Raw genomic sequence first — 15,782 nt, 5'->3', positions numbered from 1 at the left:
CGAGCCAGGCGGAGACCGCCCCCCTCCAGAGGCAGGACGGACGTTTCCTGCCTAATCCAGACCCAGGGCTCTCGTGCTTCCTTTAAAGCTCAGGCCGAGAGCCACATGGGCAGCCCCGGGACCCCCACCCCACCCCCCAAGAAAGAGGTGGGAACTGGGGGGCTCCATCTGCGATCACTCCCGCCTCCTCCAAGAGGAAAACCGTGCACAGGGCCCCGCGCGCTGCAGCGGTGCCCCCGGGAGCCCCGGCCGGCCAGAGGGTTCGGGTCCCAGGCCTGGGGGCCGGATGGGGGAGGCGGGCAGGGCGCGGGGCCCTCGGCAGGCGCCGCTCGCAGCCCGCGGGGGCAGGAATGAGCGGGTCGGCGGGGGCCGGGGGCGCGGAGGTGGGGTCGGCACGTGCAGCCCTGGGCCCCGCTGCAGAAGGGGCGCATTGTTCCACCCCGGCCGCCGCCGCCCGCCGCGGCTTCCCGGGGCATCCGGGCACCGCGCCCCTGGCACGCCTGGGGATGGAAAGCGCCGCGCCGTTGCCGGGGCAACGCGCAGCCGGCCCCGCGGCACCCCGGCAACGGCGCCGGCCCCGCCCCCTGCCGCTGGCTCCGCCCCGCGGCACCCGGGCAACGGTGCCAAGCCCCGCCCCGCGGCACCAGGACAACGGCGCCGGCCACGCCCCAGGTCACCTAAGCAACGGCGCTGGCCCCGCCCCCGGCCTCGCATCACCTGGACAACAGCGCAGGCCCCGCCCCCTACCGCTAGCCCCGCCCCACGTCACCCGGGCAACGCCGCCGGCCACGCCCCCGCCTACCCGCTCCGCCCCGCGTCACCTGGGCAACGGTGCCGGCCCCGCCCCGCGTCACCCGGGCAACGGAGCCAGCCACGCCCCCGTCGGGCCGCCCCGCCCCGCCCGCCCCCTCGGGCTGCCCCTTCCCTAAGCCCGCGCGACCCGAAAGGCGGGAGCCGCGGGGTGCAGCTTCCCCGGGGTCGTGGGGGGCGGACGGCGGGCGGGGGCCTGACCCCCCTCGTGCCCCTGGAAGTGCTCCCTGACCCCCAGCGGGAGCCCTGGACCCGGGTTGCACTGGCCCGGAGCTGCTTCCGCGCCCCGACCCTGGGGAGGCGTCCCGGGTGGGGGGGGCGCCGCGAGGGGTGCAGGGCCGTGCCCCAAAGCTCCTCCGGCTCCCAGGGGGACCCAGAGGCCCTGCTTGGACCTCTTCCAGGGCCCCCGCGCCCAGAGGAGGCTCCGGAGGGAGGGCGCGCGAGTGAGCACCGAGAGGGATGCAGGGGCGGAGCACCGGGGCCCGGGAACCAGGGCGCAGACCCCCGCCCGTCTCCCTGGCCCCTGCAAGCCCCGGGGGTCACCTTCAGCGTGGTGTCATTTCCTAGCTTACAGAAAGTCCCACCCTCAAAGAAAGTGGGGGGCGGGCGGGAGCAGGGCCAGGTCAGGGGCCGGGTCAGGGGTCCCCCGCCGGGCCGTCGGTGAGGGGCAGGGGGTTTCCCGGGGTGGACGGGGCTAGAGGCCTCTGGCCCCGGGAAAAGTGGGCGCGGTCACCAACCAGGGGCCTTCCCGGCCGTGTCCGGTGCCGCCTTCCTGGTTGCACCATCGCGTGACTCAGAGACGCCTCCCGGGGCCACCGCTGGCCACGTCCTCCCAGGCGCCCTCCCAGGCGGGCCGCTCGGCCCGGCTGGCCCCAGTCCTGGGCTCCTCCCCGCTCAGCCCCGAGGGCAGCTGCCCCCAGATGCTCAGAGCACTAGACAAGGGTGTGTGTGTGTGTGTGTGTGTGTTGGGCTACCCCGGGCTAGACAAGAGTGTGTGTGTGTGTGTGTGTGTGTGTGTGTTGGGGGCTAGACAAGAGTGTGTGTGTGTGTGTGTGTGTGTGTGTATGTGTGTGTGTTGGGTTACCCCGGGCTAGACAAGAGTGTGTGTGTGTGTTGGGGGTTAGACAAGAGTGTGTATGTGTTGGGCTACCCGGGCTAGACAAGAGTGTGTGTGTGTGTGTGTGTGTGTTGGGGGGCTAGACAAGAGTGTGTATGTGTGTGTGTGTGTGTGTGTGTGTTGGGGGCTAGACAAGAGTGTGTGTGTATGTGTGTGTGTTGGGCTACCCCGGGTTAGACAAGAGTGTGTGTGTGTGTGTGTGTTGGGGGCTAGACAAGAGTGTGTGTGTGTGTGTTGGGGGCTAGACAAGAGTGTGTGTGTGTGTATGTGTGTTGGGCTACCCCGGGCTAGACAAGTGTGTGTGTGTGTGTGTGTGTTGGGGGCTAGACAAGAGTGTGTGTGTATGTGTGTGTGTTGGGCTACCCCGGGTTAGACGAGTGTGTGTGTGTGTGTGTGTTGGGGGCTAGACAAGAGTGTGTGTGTGTGTGTTGGGGGCTAGACAAGAGTGTGTGTGTGTGTATGTGTGTGTTGGGCTACCCGGGCTAGACAAGAGTGTGTGTGTGTGTGTTGGGGGCTAGACAAGAGTGTGTGTGTGTGTGTGTGTGTGTTGGGGGCTAGACAAGAGTGTGTGTGTGTGTGTGTGTTGGGGCTAGACAAGAATGTGTGTGTGTGTGTGTGTGTGTTTAGGCTAGACAAGAGAGTGTGTGTGTTGGGCTACCCCGGGCTAGACAAGAATGTGTGTGTGTGTGTGTATGTGTTGGGCTACCCCGGGCTAGACAAGACTGTTGTGTGTGTGTGTGTGTGTGTGTTGGGCTACCCTGGGCTAAAGAAGGGTGTGTGTGTGTGTTTGTGTGTGTGTGTGTGTGGTGTGTCTGTGTGTGTTGGGCTACCCCAGACTGTGAAGTCAGATGCTCAGAGCACTACTAGACAAGAGTGTGTGTGTGTGTGTGTGTGTGTGTGTGTTGGGCTACCCCGGGCTATATCTCGGGCACCCCATATGCTCCCCCGAGTCCCACCAAGAATGATCGCTGGGGCTGGAGCGATAGCATAGCGGGGAGGGCGTTTGCCTTGCACGTGGCCGACCTGGGTTCAATCCCCGGCATCCCATAGGGTCCCTCAAGCACCGCCAGGAGTGATTCCTGAGTGCAGAGCTGGGAGTCAGCCCTGAGCATCACAGGTGTGGCTCCCAAAACAAACTGGAGGGTTGCGTCACGCCCGGTGGGGGGTGATGCTCAGGCTAACCCCTGGTTCTACGCTTGAGGGCCACTCTTTCTTTTCTTTCTTTCTTTTCTTGTTTTTTTTTTTTGGGTCCCACCCGGCGATGCTCAGGGCTGACTCCTGGCTCTGTGCTCAGGAATCCCTCCTGGTGGTGCTCAGGGGACCTTAGGGGATGCCAGGGATCGAACCCGGGTCGGCCGCCTGCCAGGCCAACGCCCTCCCCGCTGTGCTATGGCTCCAGCCCCTGAAGGGCCACTCCTGACAGTGCTCAGAGGCCACATGGGATACGGGGACTGGAACCTGGGGCAGCCGCGTGCAGGACAAGCACCCCCCCCAGCACCCCCCACCCTCCAACCTGCCCCACTTCCCAGCTCCTCAACCCCCCACCTCGAGCCGGAAGCTGCAGGCCGGGTGTGAAAACGAAGCAGCGGTGATTCAGAGGTGGGACCAGCGCCTTGGTGGACGTCGTCCCCGTGGTCCCCGGGCAAACAGCGAGGGCCGACGGGTGACGGGGAGCCAAGGATGAAGAGCACCGGGGCCAGGAAGAGAAACAGGCGCCCGGCTCCAGGCACAAAAACCACTTGGCCTTGGGAGGTGCTCCCAGTGCAGTGCTCCCATGGCGGCGGGGGGGGGGGGGGAATTTGCGGGGGGGTTGCCCACATGCCGTTTGAGTATGCTGCCTGATTGCCTCCCCCCGGGCCCTGGCCCGAGGGGAGAACTGCATTGGAACAGGATGGCGCTAACTACCCCATCGGGCCAAGTCCCCAAGGGGCAGGCGTGGCAAACTGCAGTTCAGCCCAGAGAGGCATTCCGGGGTGATCTTTGTGTCTGTCACCTGGGGGCTTCGGAGGAGCAGGGCCCCTGAACTGTGCTGGCCCTGAGTAACAGCCCTTGGTAGAGAGGGCGTTATGCATTAAGGAACTGCATGCCTACCGAGGTGTCCGCTAGCCAGAGGCCAGCCCCACCTCTGTCCCCAGAGGCAGCCGGTGCCTTTGGCTAAGAAGACCTGTGCTGTGGGGGCAGGGGAGGTCTTAGTCTTCCAGAGATACTACAGCTGGGGAGGGTGTTTGCACGGCTGACCCGGGTTCGATCCCCGGCATCCCATAACCCCCCCACACCCCCCCCCAGCACCGCCAGGAGTGGTGCAGAGCCGGGAGTCAGCCCTGAGCATCGCCGGGTGTGTTGTGAAAAGACCCAAAACCAAACCAAATAAACAAAAACCCTGCACTTCCCTCCCAGTGGAACTGCAACTGAGGGCAGCCTCGAAAAAGGAACTGCAACTGAGGGCGGCCTCGAAAAGGGCCGACCAACCGACCTGCGGCTGGTCTCCGGGAGCCCGGATTCTGGCGGGGACCCTGGGATTTCGGGGTGCCCTTCCTCCGGGACCGTCGTCACCTCTTCCAACGGCTTGGATTTTCCTGGGGTTTCCCAGCCCTCGGAGGCACCCCTGGGGGGTGGGGTGGGGCTGGAGGGGACTCAAGTGCACCCCAACACCCCCCAGCCCCGCCCCCGCCCCGCCCCAGCGGGCCGGCAGCCAATTAGGGCCGGAGTGGGATTTGCACGCACAGCCTGGGACCCGGAGCGCCCTCTCACCTGCGTCCCACCGGGGGCCTTATTAGGACTTGAACCCTGCTCTCAGGCTCCTTCCCTGGGGGCAGGGTGGGGGAAGCCCCGCCTGGAGAGCCAGTAAGTAAACAAGCAATTACCCGCAGCCAGGAGGGACTCCTGAGCGCAGAGCCGGAAGTCAGCCCTGAGCATCGCCGGGTGGGGCCCAAAAGGCAAAAAAAAAAAAAAAGAGGGGACTCAGGACAGCAGGGCCTGTGGGGTCTGCAAAAGGGCCCCCACCCCCAATTCCTCACTCTCTTGGCTGGGTGGCTTCAAGGCGGGTCCCCCCTTGTCCCGGTCCGAGAAATTTCACTTTCTCTAAAGGTGGCTGGGAGCACTGCCAATGGGAGTCCCGGATTCAGGTCCCATTCAAAGGATGGGGATGGGAGTGGCCCCCCCATCCCCACTGGGGGTGTGGCCCCCCAAAGAGGAATTCCGTTGGCGCATAGGCAGGCAGGAAAGGGGCGTTCATGGAAATAACAGCAGAGGCCGAGTGGACCCTTTCCTGCTGTTCCTCACCAGGGTCCCTGGGAGTCCTCTAACTCCCCTCCCCCCGCTTCCCTAAAAGGCCCCCCCTTCCCTAAGTCCACAGTACAGCAGGAAGGACTTGGCCTTGCACACGGCCGGCGACTCTGACCGGGGTTTCGGTTCCATCCTCAAGCATCCCATATTACTGCTGACCCCAGGGCCTTTGCACAGATAACTCCACTCCGGGAGCTTGACCTGCTTCTCCTCTTCTGCCTGCTGAGCAGACACCCTTTCTCCTTGCCCTCAGGGGGAGAGTCCTTTACCACCCTGGTGGGAAACAGGACCCAGCATCCCAAGGTTCCCCCTGAACCCCGCCAGGAGTGATTCCTGAGCACAGAGCCAGGAGTCAGCTCTGAGCATCGCCGGGTGTGGCCCCCCCAAAAAAATGAAGCAAAAACTAGAGGGAGGGAAGACCGTGAAGTTCAGGACGGAGATTAGGGCCCCCAGCCCCCAAGCCTGGCTAGATTCCTGGCACCTGAGGGTCCCCCCAGCCTCATCACGTGCACCCCTGCATGGAGGGGTGCCCAAAAATCATTGGGAGTGGCCATCTCCAGTCCCTGGAGCACTGTTTGGGAGTCCTTCCCCCCACCCTCCAGCTTGTCGTGTCTGGGAACCCCCCCAACACACACACACACACACACACACACACACACACAGAGTCACCGCAGGGCAGGACGTGCCATAAACCCTGCACAGTTGGGGAAAGGGTGGCCGAGGGGCCTGGGACCAGCCCGCAGGTAGCCCCTAGGCGGAGCGGGGAGAGGAAATCTGTTTGTTTTTAGAAGTCACTGCGGCTAATTAGGCCCGAGAGCAAACAGGCCAAGGAATTCCGAGCTCTGGGTTGAATTTGGCTCCTGGGTGGTCCAGGCTTGGGAAGAGGGAGCTTCCTGGGGTCCGCTCGGAGAAGGGGGGGCCCAGCAACGAGCCCCCCACCTTCCAGGGGACTGAGGCGGGAGAAGCAGGGGCAGGCGGGGCGAGGTCTCCATCTGGACCCGCCATCGCCTCCCCCTGCAGCCCGCAGGCCCTCACCTATCCCTCCCCTCTCACAGGCAGGCGTCGTGGCTTCCCGGCGGCTCTGAGTTTATTTTCGTCTCCGGGTTCTTTCGAAATCATCGCCGGCATCTGTCTCTCTCTCTGTGTCTCCCCACATGCACCCCACCCCCCCCCCCGCCGCACCCCTCCTCTCTCCCCGTCTCTCAGCGCCTCACCCCTCTCCCGAAGACCTCCCTAAAAAAAAAAGAAGAAGCAAGATCTGGAGCCGCTGCCGTGTGGGACAGGCCTGGACCTGTCCAGTTAATCCTTGGGACGCTTAAGCTGAGAGATGATGTCAGCCCCGCTGCAGAGGGAGGGACGCAGGGAGGAAGGGCTCGCCCGCCACCCCCCCCTCCCGGAAACCTTGCTCATTCATAACTGGTTCCCCAAAGGAGAACAGGCCAGGGCTGTGTCTAACACACACACACACACACACACACACACACACACACACACACAAACACAAACGGCTGTGTCTACACACACACACACAACGGCTGTGTCTACACACACACACACACACACTCACACACCCTGCTTTCTTCAAAACCCCCAGGATTCTGAAGATTTTTTTTTTTGGGGGGAGTCACACCTGGCAATGCACAGGGATTCCTCCTGACTCTGCACTCAGGAATCACTCCTGGCGGTGCTCAGGGGACCCTATGGGATGCTGGGAATCGAACCTGGGTCGGCCGCGTGCCAGGCCAACACCCTCCCCGCTGTGCTACGGCTCCAGCCCTCTGAAGATGTTTTATTATAAACATTTGTGTTTTGAGGTCACGCCCAGTGCCTGAACAGGGGACTCTCCTGCTGGTGCTCGGTGCTCGGGGTGGGGGTGGGGGGCCCTGTCTGATGCTAAGGGTTGAACCAGGACTGGCTGCAAACACCTTAATCCCTGTAGTATCTCTCCAGCCTAACACATACTTTATGGATTGATTTAGTTTTGGCTGTTTTGGGTCCCACCCGGCAATGCTCAGGGCTGACTCCTGGCTCTGCACTCAGGGATCACTCCTGGCGGTGCTCAGGGGACCCTAGAGGATGCTGAGGATCGAACCCGGGTCGGCCTCGTGCCAGGCCCACACCCTACTTGCTGTATTATCGCTCCGGCCCCCCTGAAGGTGTTTTAACCCCCAGTGCAGCGAGGGGTGACATCAGAAGCTGGTGGTAGCAGGGTTTGGGTTTTGTTTTTTTTTAGGGGGTGCAGACTCTTCATCCCCCAGGACTCGCTCCCCCAGGCGTGTGGCGTGTGGACATCGAGGGGGTTCAGGGTCCCGGTGGGCTGCTCGCGGGGAAGACACCAACCCCTCGGCCGGGGCTAACAAGGTTCCCCGGGGTGATTCATTAGTGTGTCGGGCTCCTTTCATTTGACAGGGAACGATACACGCGCACGCGCACTTGGCAGCTCAGACGCTCGAATCTCATCCACCCTCCGTCTCTGCGTTTCCGGGAGCCGCTGGGAAGACGCGGCCCGGCCCATCACGCTGCCCCGACTCCCCAGGGACCGCCTGGCCGCGCCCACTGCTGTCCACCGGCTCTGGTTTCCGCACCCACCTCTGTCCAGAATCGCTCCCGAGGTCTGATTCCAGCTCCCCTGTGACAGTGCTCGGGCTATAAGGACCATCTCTAAACCTAACTGTCCGTCCGCGGGCCACCACTGGGGGAGCGACATGTGCAAAGGCCCGGGGGCCAGTCCTGCCAATACCTGTCTCCGGGCATGACAGTTCAGAGCTTAGGCTTGAGGCTCTGGGGGACCCCGTACTAGGGGTCAGATCCGGGGTCCTACACATTCAAGACACGTGTTCCTGCACCCTGCGCCCTGTTCCTTATTTATGTATGTCTTCTGGGTCGCACCCGGTGATGCACAGGTGTGGGATGCCGGGAGTCGAACCTGGTCAGCCACGTGCAAGGCAAACGCCCTCCCCGCTGTGCTGTTGCTCCGGCCCAAGTTCCTGCACCTTATCAGGGACACGATCCAAACTGAGGCCTGATCTGTGGTGGGCACATTTGCTTTCCCCCTTTTACTTTCTGTGGGGGTTCAGGGCACACCCAGGGGTGCTCAGGGCTGACTCCTGGCTCTCTGCTCAGGGGTGTCATACAAGGTGCCAGGTTGGGCCCCTGCAAGGCAAACAACCTCCCCACTGTAACTACCGCCCTGGCCCCAGCCTGGTTTGCTGGACGTGCCAGAGGCCCATGGGGTGCCGGGCATGGACCCCGGGGCTCTTGCATGAGAAAGGAGCCTGCACTCACGCTGTGAGCATCACCCGGCCCTCGACTGCATCTCTGGGTCCCTTCTTGCCACTCCCCCCCTCGGGAGTACCTATACGTGCATCACAGAGGGCACCCAGGCATGGACAAACAGACAAATGACGCCTCCTCTGCCAATCCCAGCCGTGAGGCATACGGATCTTACTCTCAGCCCAGACCAAGGGCGAGGAGTACCCACAAGGGACGCGAGTCTCATCTCCAGGTTCAAGGCCACAGCGGTCCTGCGAAGCAGGGGCCTGGGGTTCAGACCAGGGTGAATCCAGCCCCTGCCCAGGTCAGGTCCCCTCGGACCTTTCCAAGATGGCCTCTCCCTCCTGGGACAAGCCTGCTTGCCTGTGTTTGGACCTCTTGGACCTTTCCAAGATGGCCTCTCCCTCCTGGGACAAGCCTGCTTGCCTGTGTTGGGTCCACTTGGACCTTTCCAAGATGGCGCCTCCCTCCTGGGACAAGCCTGCTTGTCTGTTCTGGGATCTCTTGGACCTTTTCAAGATGGCCTCTTCCTCCTGGGACAAGCCAGCTTGCCTGTGTTGGGTCCACTTGGACCTTTCCAAGATGGCCTCTCCCTCCTGGGACATGCTTGCCCGGGTTCTATCCTCTTGGACCTTTCCAAGATGGCGTCTCCCTCCTGGGACAAGCCTGTTTGTTCTGGGATCTGTTGGACCTTTCCAAGATGGCCTCTGAGACAAGCCAGCTTGCCTGTGTTGGGCCCTCTTGGACCTTTTCAAGATGGCCTCTCCCTCCTGGGACATGCTTGCCCCTGTTGGGTCCTCTTTGACCTTTTCAAGATGGTGTCTCCCTCCTTGCCCATGTCAGGTCCTCTTGGACCGTTTCAAGATGGTCTCTCCCTCCAGGCCCTGCCTTGCTCCTTCCTGCTTGGTCCCTGGGATGCTCGCTCCTAAGGATGTTCGGGAACCTTCGGGAGGGCAGACACCCTAGGAAGCCAAGGGGAGAGGACGGCTGAGCCTGCCTGTTCTAGCCCCTTTTGCTTTTTTTTTTTTGTGTGTGGAGGGGGTCACACCCGGCGATGCTCAGGGCTGACTCCCGGCTCTGCACTCAGGAATCACTCCTGGCGGTGCTCAGGGGACCCTATGGGATGCTGGGAATCGAACCCGGGTCGGCTGCGTGCAAGGCGAGGGTGGCTGGGGGCAAAGTCCGGTTCCAAACCCGGTCACACATGGCGACTGCAGATGCCCCCCAGGCAATGCAAGGCTGGTGGGGGGCTCCTGCCCCTTTCTGCGGGGACACCCAGTGGCACCTTTCCTCGGGGTGCCCACCCATCTCCACTCCCACGCCACGTGGCTTCTGCCTTCCCCACCCGGGGAGACTCCCGAGCAGAGCCAGGAGTCGCCCCTGAGCACTGCTGGCCGCATCCCCCCACATGAAGCCCAAACCAGTAACCGCCTCCCCCTGAAGAGCAGGGCCTGGGGGGCGGCGGGGGCGGGGCCGAGAGCAGGGGGCCCTTCCGGACTCCTCCCGCCCACCGCGCAGCCCTGTGATTCATTATTTGTTCTGGAAGTGGCACGTGCAGTTCCAGGGGCCGGGAGGCCGCATGGCCCACGTCCGGCCTCCCCGCGGCTTGGCCTCGCCTCCCTGCATCTGGCCGCCAGCCACCGGGAGGAGGTGGCTGTGGGGGTCTGCAGAGGCCCCCCTCCCCAACCCGCCAGCCAGACTCAAGGCCAGGGGACCCCAACGCTCCTTCGGCCGAGTCACTGCATTACTGTTGCTGCAACTGTTCTTTCTGCATAACACTGGAATACTTTTCCCTGGCACTCCGCCGACCCGGGTTCGATTCCCGGCATCCCCTAGGGTCCCCCGAGCACCGCCAGGAGTGATTCCTGAGTGCAGAGACAGGAGTCAGCCCTGAGCACCGCCGGGTGGGACCCAAAAAGCAAAATAAAATAAAATAAAATAAAATAAAAGATGGGATGGGGGCTGGAGTGATAGCACAGCGGGGAGGGTGTTTGCCTTGCACACGGCCGACCCGGGTTCGAATCCCAGCATCCCATATGGTCCCCAGAGCACCGCCAGGGGTAATTCCTGAGGGCATGAGCCAGGAATGACCCCTGTGCATTGCCAGGTGTGACCCAAAAAGCAAAAAAAAAAAAAAAAAAAAAGGGATGAACCAGAGTGACAGCACAGCGGGGAGGGCATTGGCCTGGCACATGGCTGACCCGGGTTCGACCCCTGGCATCCCCTAGGGGCCCCCGAGCACCGCCAGGAGTGATTCCTGAGTGTAGAGCCGGGAGTCAGCCCTGAGCACCGCCGGGTGGGACCCAAAAAAGCAATAAATTAAATTTAAAAAAAAAAAAAAACCTTTTTCCCAAAGTGTCACACCGTGCTTGTCCGCACGCATTTTGGCTTTTCTTTTTTTTTTTCCCAAAAGAAGGCGTGATGTCTGTCCAATGATGGGGTGCAAGGCGGTATTCCTCCTCCCCAGCACCGGTCCATGTGCCTGGCCCAGGCAAGCACTCAGAGCCAGCCAGCAGACAGACAGACAGATGGAAAGACGGCGGTGGCCCTGCAGGCAGATGGTACTCAGACAGCTGAGAAGCCGACACGGAGCAAAACGCTCGTGGCCGGGACTGTGGCTCTGGGAAGCCTCACAGAGCAAGCCCAGTCCACGCCCCACCCCGCGATCAGAGGGGCGCTGGGGGCGCAGCCCCGAGTTCTGGAACATTCCAAGAGCCTTGTATCGATTTGGGGGCTGCCCAGCTGGGCTCGGAGGGAGGAGGTGAAGAAAACCAGGCCCGGAACCTTGGGGCCAAAAAAAAAAAAAAAAAAAAAAAGGCCTGAACCTGCTGGAGGGTTCCAGAGTGAGAGCACAGCAGGGAGGGGGTTGGCCTGGCATGCGGCCAACCCGGGTTCGATCCCCGGCACCCCACAGGGTCCCCCGAGCACGGCCAGGAGGGATCGCTGAGTGCAGAGCCGGGAGTCAGCCCTGAGCATCGCCGGGTGGGACCCCAAAGGCCAAAAATAAATAAACAAACCTGTCCCCTCACCCCCTCCCCAAGCTATTCTAAAGTATTGATACCGGGCTGGAGTGATAGCACAGGGGGGAGGGCGTTTGCCTTGCATGCGGCAGACCCGGGTTTGATTCCCAGCATCCCATAGGGTCTCCCGAGTACCGCCAGGAGTGATTCCCGAGTGCAAAGCCAGGAGTAATCCCTGAGCATCACCGGGTGTGACCCAAAAAGGAAAAAAATAATAAATAAATAAAGTATTGATACCACCTCCCAAGTGCCAGGAGAAAAATCACCCGCGCAGTACAATGAACAGCCAGAGTTGAGTGTCAGAAGCCCCTTCCCTGCGCCCCCTCCCCTCCCCGCTGGTCGCCCCGTGGGGGGCTCCCAGGAGGGTCAGCAAAGGAAGTGGCCCTTCCCGGAAGCCCCGTCCTCGCCCTGCCGGCAGGATTCCCAAGGGCTGAGGTCAGGTCCAGGAAGAGGCCAGCGGCAGAAATGCTTGTCTGTCGTGTGTCCTCTGGGTGCCCCGGGTGAGGACGGGGTGGGGCCTTTATTCAACCCCCCCAACACAGGCGGGACCTGGAGGCATCCCCCCCCAGCCCACGCGGCCCCCTCCTGCCTCCTGAGCCCCGCAGGAGTCCCCAGAAGCCCTGCACCTCCTCTTACGGGCTCCTGTCGGCCTCCCGGGAGTGGCAGCGTCCCATGCAGTCACTGCTGGGAGAAAAGCAAGGCCAGAAGGAGCAGGGGAGACACCCAGGGCCAAAGGCGGCAGGAAACAGGGCAAGTGGGGCTGGAGCAATAGCACAGCGGGGAGGGCTTTTGCCTTGCACACAGTCGACCCGGGTTCGATTCCCAGCATCCCATCTGGTCCCCCGAACACGGCCAGGGGTAATTCCTGAGTGCAGAGCCAGGAGTAACCACTGTGCATCGCTGGGTGCGACCCAAAAAGAAACAAACAAACAAACAAACAAAAGAAATAGGGCAAGAGGCCAGGAGAGTTTTGGTGATTCAGTGAACTGAACGCACTCAACTTGCAAGGGAAGAGGGAGATGAGGGAATCGGTGTCCCTCAGACTTGATGTCACAGGGGGTACGAGCCTTCCCACCCCGTGGTGAAAGCGCTAGACTTTCACACAGGCGAGCTCGAGGAAGAGACTCAGTTAACTAGCGAGACAACGGCACAATGACTTGCATGCAGGCGAGCTTGAGGAAGAGACTCAGTTAACTAGTGAGACAGTGGCAATGATTTTCACGCAGGTGAGCTTGAGGGAGACTCAGTTAAGTAGTCAGACAGTGGCTCGATACTCTCACACAGGTGAGCTCAAGGAAGAGACTCAGTTAACTAGCGAGATAGTAATGATGATTTTCACACAGGCGAGCTCGAGGAAGAGACTCAGTTAACTAGTTAGACAGCGGCGCAATGACTTTCATGCAGGCGAGTCAAGGAAGAGACTCAGTTAACCAGTGAGACAGCGGCGATGATTTTCACGCAGGCGAGCTAGAGGAAGAGACTCAGTTAACTAGTCAGACAGCAGCGCACTGACTTTCACGCAGGCGAGCTCAAGGGAGACTCAGTTAACTAGTGACAGTGGTGATGATTTTCACACAGGCGAGATCGAGGAAGAGACTCAGTTAACTAGCGAGACATGATGACTTTCATGCAGGCGAGCTCAAGGGAGACTCAGTTAACTAGTGAGACCGCGGCGCAGTGACTTTCATGCAGGAGAGCTCGAGGAAGACTCAGTTAACTAGTGAGACAGTGGCGTGATTTCACTCATTCCTTCATTTCAGTACCCGTGGCGGGGGCAGAGAGAGTGTGGAGAAGTGTTCCCGTGAGGTGTCTGGGGAGGACCATCCGGGATTGGGGATCAAGCTCAGAGCTCCCATATGCGAAAACATGTGCTCCAGCCCTTGGAGCCACGGACACCGGCGCTGGGGTTGATGTTACGCCACATTCAAGTGTCAACTGTGCCAGCGTCGGCGAGTTAAATCACAGCCCAACCCCATTCCAGGGAACATGGTGGGACTGGTTGGAATGGAAGGGTTTTCATCACTCCATCAGCTGCCTTCGAGCAAACCGAGGCACGCTAGGGGGCCCTTCGCACCCAAGGGCCCCCCCCCCCAATCTTTCCCACCTTAGCTCCTTTCCTCACCTACAATCATAGCTTCCGGGAGACAGAGTTCTCAAACAACACGGTTGAGAACAGGCTTAAAATCTGAACCCCGTCATTCCCTAGAAACAGGATCTGCTTGGAGTGCTGGCAAAAAAATACTTGATTTAGTTTTTGGCTTTTTTGGGTCCCACCTGGCGATGCTCAGGGGTTCCTCCTGGCTCTGCGCTTAGGAATCACTCCTGGCGGTGCTGGGGGACCCTATGGGATGCCGGGGATCGAACACAGGTCGGCCGTGTGCAAGGCCAACGCCCTCCCTGCTGTGCTATGGCTTTGGTCCCAGTTAGAGGATTTCTAATATCTTCTGGGAATCCACATCAGGATTTGGATTTAAAGAGTATGTGAGTATGTGTGCATGTGTGCGTGCATGTGTGTGTGTGTGTGTGTGTGTGTGTGTGTGTGTGTGTGTGTGAGTATGTATGTGTGTGGAGGACAAGGGCAGCCTGAAATTGACCATCAGTAACATGATATTAAAGGTAACATTAGTCACATGAAATTGACTATTAAGATTTTCCCTACTCCTGAGACAACCGAATGCCATCTTACAAAATCCAGACAACCTACAAAATGCAGTGACCTTGGAAAGCATTTCTGGAAGTTAGGCACGAAGCCCTCACCTCCCCAAGAGGGTGACATCAACAGAACATAACTTTTTTTTCTTTCTAGGTCCCACCCAGCGATGCTCAGGGCTGACTCCTGGCTCTGCGCTCAAGAATCACTCCTGGTGGTGCTCAGGGGACCCTAAGGGATGCCGAGGATCAAACCGGGTCGGCCGAGTGCCAGGCCAACGTCCTCCCCGCTGCCCCTGTGAGGTGAACGTGGTCAAGATACTGAGTCAGGGTTTCACTGCGGAGTCTTTGCCTTGCATGGGGGAGGCCCTGGGATGTCTCTGGCCCGCACCGGGCACACGCCCAGCCCTTGCTAGCGTGAGATGGCATGAGGCACAAAACTGATGGGCTTCGTGTCACCCCGGGGCCTCTTCCTGGCCCTGGGAAGCTCTTTTTCGGGGCCTATTAATTAGCAAGGGCTGGAGGAACGTTCTAGGTGGGAAGGATCCGGGCTAAAAATAACTCTGTGCTCTATTTTCTCTTTCCTTATCCCCAGAAAGCATTTGTATGTCAACAAGATCTTTGCCCCCGAGTGCCTCCACTCCTGCTCTCTGCACCCTGAAAATAGAACGGATCCGAGGACCAGGAAAGTGACAGGGACGGTGAGAGACGCCCAGAGTCGCTCAGCGACACAGCTGGGACAACAGCTTCTCGGCTGACAGAGGAAAATGGAATTTAAGAAGTCTGGCACCGAGGCCGGAGCGAGAGCACAGCGGGGAGGGCGTTGGCCTGGCACGCGGCCGACCTGGGTTCGATTCCCAGCATCCCCTAGGGTCCCCCGAGCACCGCCAGGAGTGATTCCTGAGTGCAGAGCCGGGAGTCAGCCCTGAGCATCGCCGGGTGGGACCCAAAAAGCAAAACAAAAAAAAAAAAGCTGTCACCCAGACCAGAGCCATAGGACAGTGGGGAGGGCGTTTGCCTTGCACGCGGCCGACCCGGGTTTGATCCCCGGCATCCCATACAGTCCCCCGAGCACCACCAGGAGTGATTCCTGAGTGCAGAGCCGGGGGTTAAAGTCTTTGAGCACTGCCGGGGGTGGCCCCCAAACAAACAGACGAAAAAAGTCAGATGACACATGGTGTAATTCAGAAACAGGTTCTCCTTTCCCGGCTTTTCTTACCACGAGACACACGTTGGGGAGCCTAATCTATCTCATTTAAACACGGAGTCCATTTCTCCGTTACCAACCCCAACTATTTACCATTCGGGCGGTGCTTGGCTAAGAACGGGAAGGATAAGGTAACCGAACCCGTCCGACCTCTAGGAGGTAGGTAGGCTAATCTGCATTTCACCACGGAAAAAATCCACAGCACGGAAGTGATTTGTCCAGACGCCTCAGCTAATTAAACGGCACAGCCGAGTGACAGAGGCGCCCATGGCCCAACGGTTACAAATAAGCTGCTTTTGCAACAGAAAAGCTTTCCTGCTTTCCCACAAAGCTGTCCCTCCCCAGCCATCCAATGTGTCAATTTACTTCCTCTAAATTAGGCAGACACGTGGTCCCGGGGTGGTCCTTCGTGGGGAAACTT

Source organism: Sorex araneus, chromosome X (genome assembly GCF_027595985.1).
Source record: "Sorex araneus isolate mSorAra2 chromosome X, mSorAra2.pri, whole genome shotgun sequence".
Classification (NCBI taxonomy): Eukaryota; Metazoa; Chordata; class Mammalia; order Eulipotyphla; family Soricidae; genus Sorex; species Sorex araneus.
The sequence above is the reverse complement of the archived record's forward strand: the minus strand, read 5'-3'. Positions refer to the sequence as shown.